The 12339-nt window shown below is 32.6% G+C and overlaps 2 protein-coding genes across 4 annotated transcripts in view; both read right to left on the bottom strand.

The window, feature by feature from the left end:
• Positions 1-12339, bottom strand: part of LOC144548924 (putative disease resistance protein RGA1) — a 49371-nt gene that overhangs the window by 28799 nt on the left and 8233 nt on the right. The window lies entirely within an intron of this gene.
• LOC144548925 (disease resistance protein RGA2-like) overlaps positions 7239-12339 on the bottom strand; it is a 91942-nt gene continuing 86841 nt past the window's right edge. Inside the window, exons 6-7 of the mRNA XM_078297655.1 lie at positions 7644-7790; positions 7239-7307 (exon numbers count right to left, since the gene is read on the bottom strand). The gene's annotated coding sequence lies outside the window, so the exon portion shown is untranslated. The remainder of the gene's footprint in view (positions 7308-7643; positions 7791-12339) is intronic.

Genomic DNA, 12339 nt, shown 5'->3' with positions numbered 1-12339 from the left:
TTACCCGTGTGTGATTATAAAAAAGCTACACAGATTATTACATAAATTAACAACTGTGTACAAACACTTGCCAGTGTCGCTCTCAAAAACATATTATGGAATGGAAACAAAAACATGATATAACGTGCACAAATTATGCTATTTGCACGATATTTGAATGAACTACATAAATTAATTGTGGGACTATTAATTACTTTTTAACTAGTAAAATTCAAATTCTTCAATGTTTGATGCGTTATATACACATATGTAGGTATGGTCTTATGCTGTGATTATAATTGAGGGAAAATCAAAATTCATCTTTCTTCTCATATGTTCAAGTTTTAACAAAAACAAATATATTGAAATAATTAAGATTTTGGGGAAAATCAAATTAGTCGAGTGCTTGTATTTAGAATTTGTTTACTAGCATATTTAAATATAAAGAGACGTAATAAGCCAACATTTTGTTGGTAAGACTTGCTTTTATTTTTTATTATGTTGTTTGTTCAAGTAATTTATTGATTAAGTGATCATATTCATATTCATATTCATATGAACAAACATGTTCATGAAATTTACAGTCTTGTCCATTTTGTTCCGCTAATAACTGAATTCTTGATTGTTAACTTTTAGGTACTTGTTATAAGAAGATGAAATAAATGGAGGACTGATTTGGTTGCCTTTAGTTTACAAGATATATGATGTGGAAATCAAAACCATTTATCTCCTTAGAGATTCACGCATAAATATATTCCAAACGCTTTTTCTAAAAATTTAAAGACATGTATTTGTGTGGAACGACTCTCGGGGACAAAATACTACTTTTGTTTTTTCTTTTTACTCTTATTAAATATTTATTGTGATTCTAATAAACAAATATGTTTGAAGAGTAGAGTTTTGTCTAATTAATTGTGATTATATTAAACAAATTAATGTTCCATCTGAAGAAATTATAACAACTGTTCTTTTTCAAAAGCCTCATAACAGAGTTTCAAGGAAAATTTAATTTGTATTTAAAAAAATGAAACCACATTTTAATATGGACACAAATTTAATTTCAATATGCTATATGAACTCATAAATAAAAGTTATAGTAGGCTATTGTCATAAATTAAACACAAGTTATGATTGTTTTTTTTAAAAATAATTAATGCTTCAAACTGCCATGTAGTTTTAATAATATGGAATTTGGAGGTAGCCAAAATCCAATCTTGATCTAAATTAAATTAAATTGTATGGATGTATTAAAGGCAGTGTTAATGTAAAAGGAAAAAAAAAGTGCAAATAGAGGCAAGTACTTCACGATTGAATTTTGTATATTAGTCAACCTAATAATTAAACTTGAAGTATGATCAATTTTAGAGGTAAGTACATTGACGTTTAACTATTAGTTTTAATTTTATATGTTTGACGTCATTATAAAATTACAACAAATTCAATATAATTGCACCGAGTCCCCACCGTCTACATTAACTCAAATGAGCATCTTTTGAGTTAATAAATCTCGGCCGTCTAATTTTAAACGGAGTTAATTCGGCATCTGCCTAGCTATAAAGCAGGGAACCTTTTAACATTAGTGCAGATATGATCAACACGGATCTTAAAGCCGATCGGACGTAACATATGCATTAACTCAAAAGATTCCTTTTTGAGTTAATGCAGAGAGGATACGAATTCAATTGCACCACCGTTTGGAGGAAACAAAAGGCTAGCTTTGATAATTTTCATGAGTTAAAAGGAAATAAATTCATTTTAAAAAAAATAGGAATAGTTATCACTGCTTGTTTACTTCCTGAAATAAATACATTTTTTGAAACATCTAAATTTAATATAAATAATAAAAAATTGAAAGATCTTAAATTATTTTACATTAACTAATTTACAATAGTAATATGAGAAGTATTTTGAAAGTTAGATGGAAAACAAAACAAATGAATCATCCCTCTCTAAGGGTAGATGGAAAAAAAGCTGACGTGTACACATTGTGTTATTTGCATGATATTTGAATGAACCACAAAATTTAACTCATATAATTCAAATTCTTCAAATTTTGATGATCTAGATGTGCTATATATACACGTGTATGTGGTCTTATACCATGATTATTATTGATATCAAAATTTGTCTTTCTTCTTTTTTATATTTTAAATAAAATATATTAAAATAATTCAGATTTTGAAGGAAACCAAATATAAAGAGCCACAATACAACATTTTGTTTTGTTGACAAATAAAGGAAAGGGGTAAATTTCCTATATACCTCTCAAAAACTACAAAATTATGTATTTTCCCCTCCAAATTTCAAAATTATATATTTACCCCTGTAAACTTCAAAAACTCACAAATTTATATATTTAACCATTTATTGAAAATATAAAACATCCAATAGACTCAAATTTGAATCCGATAGATTAATTCCTCTACCGTTCGATTCACTTCAAGTGTGTGTCTCTTGTTTGTTCTTCTTTAATGACTTGTTTTCTTGAACAAAAACTTTGGATTTTGGCCCTGCCTCTGAATCTCTCTTCCTTGTTACTACTCTATCAGTGTGGCAACCCTGAAACTCATTTTTCAGATTGATGCTTAGTTTTGAGATGCTTATTCTTCATTTGATCATTTTATTACTCGTGTACTTATATATATCTAAATATGTCATCATAATTTGTTGCTGTTAATAATTTATGAGATGAACTGTTTAGGATGAACAATATACTTATACATATAATAGCAAGATCAAGTTAGGTCTAACTGTCTAACTATTTAATTATTTGTTGACTTTAATTTTGAGATAGTTTTTTTTTTTTTTTTTAGGTCTCGAGACGATATTTTGTTGTTGTTGTTTTTTTTTATTGTTGCTTGCTGTGATTTGTACTCACAATCATTATATTTATGGAGAAAAAACAATAAAATGTGAAAATTAATTAAAATTTATGATGGAAATTAGTGGCATCAATAATAACTATATTGAAAATAAGATTCAAAATGTAGAAATATATTATTTTAATTTTCAACAAAACTTCTCAGTGGCCATCTGATTAAGATTAGATGGATTAGAATAGTTTAGAAAGAAATTAATCAGATGAAAGTGTATCTCGCTTAAGTCATCACAAATATTTTTGGATCCGTTGTGGGCTCACAAATTTAGACCCAAGATGCATTTTCTATTTTAAGCCCGAGATGAAACACCAGATAGAGTGCAGTTCAATTACAAATTTACAATTACACGCGTCCCTCAATCCTTAAATCTTCTTCACACGTGTCAGTCAACTCTCCTACGTGTTGGGTTATCCCCAAATCCCTAGTAGCTTCTTCATATAATAATATTTTCCCAATTCTCTTTCTTTCGTTTGATTTCTACAAAACCAAATCTCACTCTACTTCAGTTCAGTTCAGGTTTTCAGTACTTGCTATTTCTATTTTTTCCATCAGTATCAGTTTTCGTAGTTCAACTTAATGTCAGGTGCACAAGGAGCACCGTGATTTTTATTGATAGGAAAATATAAAAAAAAAGTATTAAAAACGAGAATGGGTCTGTAGAAATTTTAAAAACAGGAAGGGATACGCGACCCATGGCGTCCCTGAGGGACGCCATGCCAATCTCCAGTCCGTCAGAAAAAAAAAAAAAAAAAATCTGGGCATGAGACGCCATGAGTTGTATTCATCCCTGGGACGCCATGCCAAGATTAGAATTCAAATCTTAAAAAAAAAGTTAAAAAAAAATTAAAAAAAAAAATTAAAAAATTATTAAATAATAGGGACGCCATGGCATACCCAGTTCCATATACAAGCCTCACAAAAGCTCTTTTTTGAGCTGAAAATCGCTAAGTAAAGCTTCGTTTTCAGTTTTTTTTTTCTACAGACCCAAGCATTGGCATGGCGTCCCAGTTTTCCGAAATTGTTTTTTTTTTTTTTTTTTTTCCCATTGAACCAGCCATTGCCATGGCGTCCCATGGCTTTTTAATTTTTTCCGTCGGACTGGAGTTTGGTATGGCGTCCCTAAGGGACGCCATGGGCCGCGTACCCCTTCCTGTTTTTCAAATTTCTACGAACCCATTCTTGTTTTTAATATTTTGTTTTTAAATTTTCCTATGAATAAAAATCACGGCAAGGAGCACAACCAAAGGGGTCTTTCACAGCCACCACCTACCACACTGCGCCAGGTTCTGCCACAGAAGACCCACCAATGATGGCCATAAGGTCTGACAAGGATGAGTCGGAGGTGCCGGTGAACAAGTTGGAGGATAAGGTCAAGGATGATGGTAAACCCGATCTCGGTGTTGCTGGTACCGGCTAGACTGCAAAGTTACACGTGTCATCTATATATATGTATGTGATGTAACTAACAAGTTAGGAAAATGACAATGCATATAATCATATATGTTGATAATAGAGTAAAAAGGATGTGTACCAAATTAATTTTACAAATTCTCCTTTTTTTTTAATTCAAGAGCCGCTTAGAGAACATCAATTTATATACTTGTTTATGCTGGTACCATTTTGTCAAACAGATATTTTTTTCTAATTATTAGTATTGGCAATTTCTAATTTTGGAAATTCGGTCAAGTCTCAGTTTGGTTAAAATTCTGCAAACCACCAACCAGGTATTCCCAAGTTTCCAACTAATGCTGGTACCAAACAACCCCCGTCTGGTACAATAACCAGTATACTGCAACAAATGACAGGTAACAGACACTTAGTTCAAAAACAGTATGGCGCTCTTATAAATAAGGAACAAAAATTGCTTCAAAAGAAAATGAAGATTGAGAATATATAGAAAAATCAAGTGAGACGAAGTACCCTGATGAAAAGCCCATTTTGTCGCATGTAGAGCTTTGGCCTGCTTCCTTCCTTCCTCAACTGATTTTGCCTCTGTTTGGAGCCTTGCCTTTTCTGTTAAAATGCCAAAAAACAAAAATAATAAGAATAATTATAACAATCCCCCCACCTCTGTCCTCTCATTTATCCCCGCACTCTCTCTCTTCCTTAATTGTCATATCTCCTCACTTATTTGGCTAAAAATTTTCATTTATCCCCGCATTAAATTAGAGTCATTTAATACCAATCCCTGCATTAATTATGCTTTCCTCTAATAACAATTCCCGCATTAATTATTCCTTTAAAAACAATTTCCGCATTAATTATACTGTTATCTAATAACAATCCCTGTTAATAAATGTTTATTTGTTATTTCTGAGAAATATTTATCCATGTAACATAAAGTATTTATCCATATAACATAAAGTATTTATCATTGATGTTTACTGTAAGTTGCAATTATGTTTGAAAAGTATTTATCTATGTAACATAAAGTATTTATTCTTTATAATGAGAGTATTTATTATTATGTCTAAGAGTATTTATCACTGATGTTTTACTATAAGGAGTTAGGCTGGGGTGCTATGGATAGCATAGTGGCCTCCCGTGCTACGGCTCAATATTCAAGTTTTCAAAATTCAAACGGTCGATCCGAACCGTTCATCTTATTCTCCATATTAATATCTGCTTGGAGACCAAATTTTATAATTTTCTGAATTTTTTTACTATTTATTAAGCCACTTTGAAAATCGCTAATCCAACGGTTTTACTGTTTTGTGCAGCCACCGTTGGATCAACAATTTTGTAAAATACTTAATAAATAGTAAAAAAATTTAGAAAAATGTAAAATTTGGTCTCCAAGCAGATATTAATATGGAGAATAAGATGAACGGTTCGGATCGACCGTTTGGATTTTGAAAACTCGAATATTGAGCCGTAGCATAAAGGCCACTATGCTATCCATAGCACCCCAGCCTAACTCTTACTATAAGTGCAATTATGTTTGAGAAATATTTATCTACGTAACATAAAATATTTATCTTTGTAACATAGAGTATTTATCCATATAACATAGAGTATTTATCATTATGTGTGAGAGTATTTATCATTGATGTTTTTACTGAAAATTACAATTATGTCTGAGAAGTATTTATCTATGTAACATAAAGTATTTATCATTATGTGTGAGAAATGTTTATCATTGGGTGAGGGGATTGTTTATTTAATGGTCCCCAGTTGTGCGGGAACAATCCAAAAAAAAAGGAAATTTTGTGCGAGGATAACTGACAAGTATTTATGAGGAGATTGTTTATTTAATGGTCCCCAGTTGTGCGGGGACAATTCAAAAAAAAAAAAATGTTGTGCGGGGACAATTAATGGATTGATTTATTCAGTCATAAATAGAGATCATTGCATAGGGATTAATACTTTGCACATCCAGGATAAATACTTTGATGTTTCAAGTTAAATACTAACATTTTCTGCGGAGTATTAATGATTGAGCGGTCCCCCCATGACTTTTTTGACAGTTAGTGCGGGGTTTTTTGCGGAGATAGACCTGCGGAGATTGTTATCAGTGTCCAAATAATAATAAAATAATCCGTAACAAAAATTATTAAAAGTTAAATGAACTGTTTCGCATAGAAGACAACAACCCACCTTCTCTTTATAGCCTTTTTACCTCTTCTCTTTCTCGCCTTAGCTTCTGAGGGCCCTCCTTTTTTTGCAATCTTCTAGATGCATTAGTTATGAATCAAAGTTAGTAACCAAATATAAACTATTCCATATATAAATTCTGACTCATTTAATTTTGTTGCCTTAACTGAATTTGAACCAGGCTATATTTCTAGGAGGCTATGGTACATCTCTATTTTCAAACATCAAATAGTCGATTGGAACCGCTCCACATGATATTCGTATAAAAATGTTGTTGATATTCATATAAAAATGTACTTGGAGGCCAAATTTTATATTTTTCAACTTTGTTTTACTATTTTTTTATATGGGTAAAAATCACAAGAATAAAATTGTTTTAGGTAAATAATTTTATCATCTCATCTAATTGCAATATCAAAGGAAAAACAAATTTAGACATGTGGAGAAGAGACAAACTAAGATGCACAGTACATTACCGAGTTAGTACTAGCACAATGAAACAATTGGTCATTGGTATTTCCCTTGTTTTAATTATTCTGGCTTCTTCGCCAATGATCACTAGAAAGGACAGTTCCGGAGCAATTTATGTTACCAGTCTGTACTGGTAAGCTATAAAACAGTCAAAGTTATGTTACTTTTTTCATGATACGAAGCAGGCCCATAAGCTTTTTCCTGTAGATTGAAGTGTGAAAAAATGTCCATCAGATAATATACCATCAATTTTTTTATCATCGAGTAGATGCTTAGTAGCCCTAACAAATACAATCACAATAAAAAAAAAATGTACCTTGTTTTCATGCAGTGTTGAGGCTTTGGTATCGGAACCACTTCCTGAAGAACTACATGAGTCTGAATCTGTGAAAGAGAAAAATATCTTGTCAATTGCAATAAATACAATTTGAATTTAAAAAACTTCACATGACAAGAAACCGTAGGGACCACCAACAAAAAAACAACAATATTGACCAAGATATTAAGGAACATGAGTACAAAAGTTTAAATGAATGTACTTTTTCAAATTTAGTCATGAATAAATATCATAGGTGATAATCTATTGTAATTTATGAAACAAATTTCTTTTAGGGACTAACCCATGAAAGATCTAAAATGTCAATAGCAAATTCATATAAATCTTCTTCATATTAGGGACTAATAGCAAATGTCAATAGCAAATTCATATTAGGAACTAACCCAACAAGCTTCTTCATATAAATCTTCCTGACACGTGTCAGTCAACTCTCTTACGTGTCGGGTTGCCCTGGCCAAATTCATCCCTTAGCTAGCTAGTAGCTTATTCATATAAATCTTTTCCCCATTTCTCTTTCTTTCGTTCAATTTCTGCAAACCAAATCTCACTCTAGTTCAGTTCAGATTTCAGTACTTGCTATTTCTATTTTTTAACAGTATTTGCTATTTCTCTTTCACAACCACTACCTGTATTCGTCTTGGGTGGGCCCATATCTCAGTGTTGCCCGTATCGGCTAGAATGCAACGTTACACGTGTCATCTATGTATGCAATGTAATCAGTTAGGAAGAAGGCAATAGATATTTATATTTGATTATTGAGTAAAAAATAGGTGTACCAACGGATATTTACACGTGTCATCTATGTACAGCAGTATATATACGCCAGTGCCAGTGTTATTAAATAGTAATATATATTGTAACCAAAATTAAACTTGTGGGCCAATTTAATTCAAACCTTTGATCAGGCCTAAATTGAGTTCACCAAATTTAACCTCTTCAGTATACAATTTGGAACTGCAATAGGGTTCAAGTTTAACCTGATGTAAAAGCTAGCCTGATTTGTCACATGTTGTCCTTGTACTCTGACAGAGCCACATACAGGCTCAGCCGTAGGGATGCGGTTCACACGAATCATTGCCACCAAGGCTAGAGAAGGCTGTACCAGTAAATCATGATTTCAGTAAAGGATTGAAGGAATTTACAGGCCTCCTGGCTCCCACCATTGCTTCCCTAATCTCTAATCAGAATATTAATCAGAAATTAAAACAAGTTAATGAAAATCCAATGCCTCTGTAGGTAGTTAATGAATGCTAGATTCTATCTATAATCATGGCTTTTTTCATTCAAGAGATTGCCATGTAGCAAAAGTCATGTCTTTTTTTTAAAAATTTATTTTACGGATAAAATTGTCAATGAGGATTGGGTCAGTGTTATGAACTATTCAATCAGCAACGAAAAGTTTGCATGATTACCCCTTTAAATTCCATAAATATATTTCACAAGCATTCTCAATTTTCTGCCTCGTGAATTTGACAAAACTGTCAAATGATTTTCAATTTGTATATAGATTCAATTTTCAGATTCGTTCTCAACGTGCTCTGTTTTTTGTGTACAAAACAATTGAATTTGCACACTAATACCATTTTCACATAACTAGTATTTTGTCCAAAATCTCATGCCATAACTATATATATATATATAGACTAGTGGTTAGCTCAGCTCAAAACGTTTTTTCCTAGCTGAAGGAACAAATAACTCAGTTTTTCGGTTTTGAAAGTCCAAACAATCGATCCAAATGTTAGATATTCAATCTATATTAAAATGTGCTTGGAGACCAAATTTTACATTTTTTGAAATTTTTTAATATTTATTATGATGGTTTGAAAATCGTTGTTTTTATTAAGTTTCTGCACCATTGAAAAACAACAACTTTCAAACAATCTTAATAAATAGTACAAAAATTTCAAAAAAATGTAAAATTTAGTCTCCAAACACATTTTAATATAGATTGAACATCTAACGGTTTGGACTTTAAAAGTTGATAAATCGAGTCATTTGTTCTTGAGGCTAGAAAAAAACGTTTGAGCATAGCCAACCTCTATAGATAATAGATCCAGTTAGACTTGAATGCGGCTTGATCCTCACGACCACCTATCCAATACTGTTAATTAGAGATATGACTGATATGACTAATAACATGGTTCCGAAAATCGGCCGATTCCGAGTTGACTCGGCCGAGTCGACTCGGAATCGGCGGTGTCCGGGCCGAGTTTTACCCGATTCTCACGCCCGTGCGAGTTTTTCGGCAAAACTCGGATGAACAGTGATGGAATCGGCCGATTTTCCGATTTTCCGGCCGAGTTACACCGATTCAAGCCGAGTTACACCGAGTTGAGCCGATTTGAGCCGATTTCATTTCAAAAAATTCCGATTTCCAACTAACCTGGACTGTGCTCTGCCGTAGGAGGAGATGAGTCCCTGGCGGAGAAGGCTGAAGACCGGCTGAGGAGATCGCTGAGAGGCATAGAAGCTGTGCCATTCGATTTGAATGAAAGGCGTAGAAGCTATGCCATTTGACTGAAAGGCGACAGAAGAGAGAAAGGGGCTTCGCCCCTGTGTTTGCGCGGACGGGAGAGAAGGGAAGAGAGAAAGAAGAGGATCTGTGGGGGGGGGGGGGGGTCCACTGTCAGTGAGGGAGAGGAATGAAGGGGATTTGAAATGGATCCGAAATTTCTATTCATTTGAGTTAAATCCCTTTTGTCATTCAATCCAAATCAAGTGACTAGATGATTTCAAGATTCGTGCTATCTGTGATCCAATGGTTCAAACAATTCATAATTTATATGAACTCACTTAATTTGTTTTATAATTCATTACAGTTGTAAAAATTTCAATCCAAACTCTTGTAAAAATTTATGATTAATTTGCACGAATAATTCACATTTCTATCTTTCAAATTTTAGAATTCAATTTATATATATTCATACATGATAATTAGAATAATTATATTCCCAATAATCTAACAAAACTTGTAAATAAATTTTTAGATTTCAAATTTTCTCAGAATTCGGATAATTCAATATCAATTAGTATATATGTATATATACATGTAATTATCAACTCACATCTTTATAATTTCTAAATAAATAAAATTTGCAATTTATATATATAATTATTCGTACAAAACTTGTATATTTATTCTACTAATTACAAACCTATTTATTTATTTCTTTACACGAATCATTTTATTTTAATTTCAAATTCTCATTTTATTTATATAATTTCATAAATTATTTATATCTCAAAATTTTCAATTTATATATTAAATTAATAATATAAGTTCTAAACAATCATTGGATTAATTAGTAAAAAAAATATTTGAGTGAAAAATTTTAAATTTATCATGATTAATATTTATTTAAATTTTTGGGATATAACAATTTGAGTGTAACATTGTCTTAATTAATATAGTTTTTTTACAAATTATTTTTATCAATTTTTTCCTATTTTTTGGCTACAAAACAAGGGTTCTGCCAAAAAAACCCGAGTTACCGATCCGATTCTTCCGATTCCGGCCGATTCATCCGATTCTGACTCGGCGGTCAAAAATCCGATTCCGATTCCGATTCCGAGTTTCAGAACCCTGACTAATAACACTTTTTTTTTATTCAATTGATAGTCTAACCTCATTAATCTCCTGAGCTGGACTAAAATTGCTCTGCAGCCCCTCTGTTTTGATTTTGCACTTCCAGCTGCAGTTTGAGTTCCAATGTGCAAGTTGTGGAAAAAGAATTAGTGAAAAATACCTTCAATGCAAACAACTCGGCAAAGGACCAGTGTACGTAATATTTGATATTATCATATTCAATTCAAGAGAGGTTAGAATCTCAACTACTGGCCAGCACCACCTAAAAAAATGATTAGAAAAAAACCAAAAGGAAAGAACAGCTAAAAATAATTTCAGCTAACAACATCAGACACTTTGTGAATTTTGTGCATGTTCTTTTAAATAAGAATTTTCTCTTTTTACCAAAATAAACCTTATTTTTCTTGTATAGTTTTAGTTATTTCAGTTCTCTTTGCAAATTTTCAGGGTCCTTTTTTAAAAAAAAATTTGAGTCGTTGTTGTTCTAATTAACACATTTCATTTTTTTTTATTGTTAACCCTCCTTTTATCCGGGCATGTTTAGATGTAGGGAGAGTTATAAATTTGAAATATGTTAGTATCCCTCAAATTTAAATATATAAAGTAAAGTAAAACAAATAGCATGGAAACAAGGTGAGATATCTCTCCTCTATATTATGCATCTTAAATTGAATTGACTGACAGAAAGTCTAACGGTTGAGATTGATTGATCTAAATTCGAATTGAATCTGAACCCTCCAGTAAAATAATCTGCCTTCCTTTGATTAAATACATCCTTTATACGTGTAGAAGTCTACATTTAGTTCAAATTGGACCCGCCACATGTATAGACACACGTATTACCACACGCATTTTCCCTTGCACCGTCGGATTTGAATAAAAAATCGTGCAGATGAAATTAATTTTTTCGCTGGAGAAAAATTAAACCCTCCCCGATCAATCCCTTCTTCGGAAAACTAAACTCCCTCTATCTTTTCTCCTTCCCCACGCCACTTTATTTTCCCATTTTTTCTCTGTCGGGAGTCACGACTCTCTCTCGCAGATCTTCTCTCTGCCTCGGTCGCCTCTCCGACATCCCTTTGCGGATGGCTTTTCTCTGGCTCAGCGACTCTTCCCATCTCCGACACACGTACTACGTACCATACGAAGATCTAAATTGCTCTCGATTTCTCTCTTTTCTCGTCTGTGTCTAAATCCCACTCGACTCAACCCCCAAATATCTCTCTCCCCCGTCTGCTTCTATTTCTGGAAAAACGAATATGAATGGTGGTCAGGAAAGAATGGCGACGGATCTAGGGTTTCAGCAGCATCGATTCCAGCGGGGGTAAGGAAAACTATCAAGATTATTAAGGAGTTTGCATCCAACCATAGCGATGAAGAAGTCTATGCCATGCTTCGTGAATGCTCGATGAATCCCAACGAAACTAGCCGGAAGCTTTTTTATCCAAGGTTTCAATGGGGATTTTTCTCCCTTTCTTTCTCTCTCACGTAGA

Source organism: Carex rostrata, chromosome 34, assembly GCF_964058835.1.
Source record: "Carex rostrata chromosome 34, lpCarRost1.2, whole genome shotgun sequence".
In the NCBI taxonomy this organism is placed as follows: domain Eukaryota; kingdom Viridiplantae; phylum Streptophyta; class Magnoliopsida; order Poales; family Cyperaceae; genus Carex; species Carex rostrata.
This window is presented reverse-complemented; position numbering and strand designations above follow the sequence as displayed.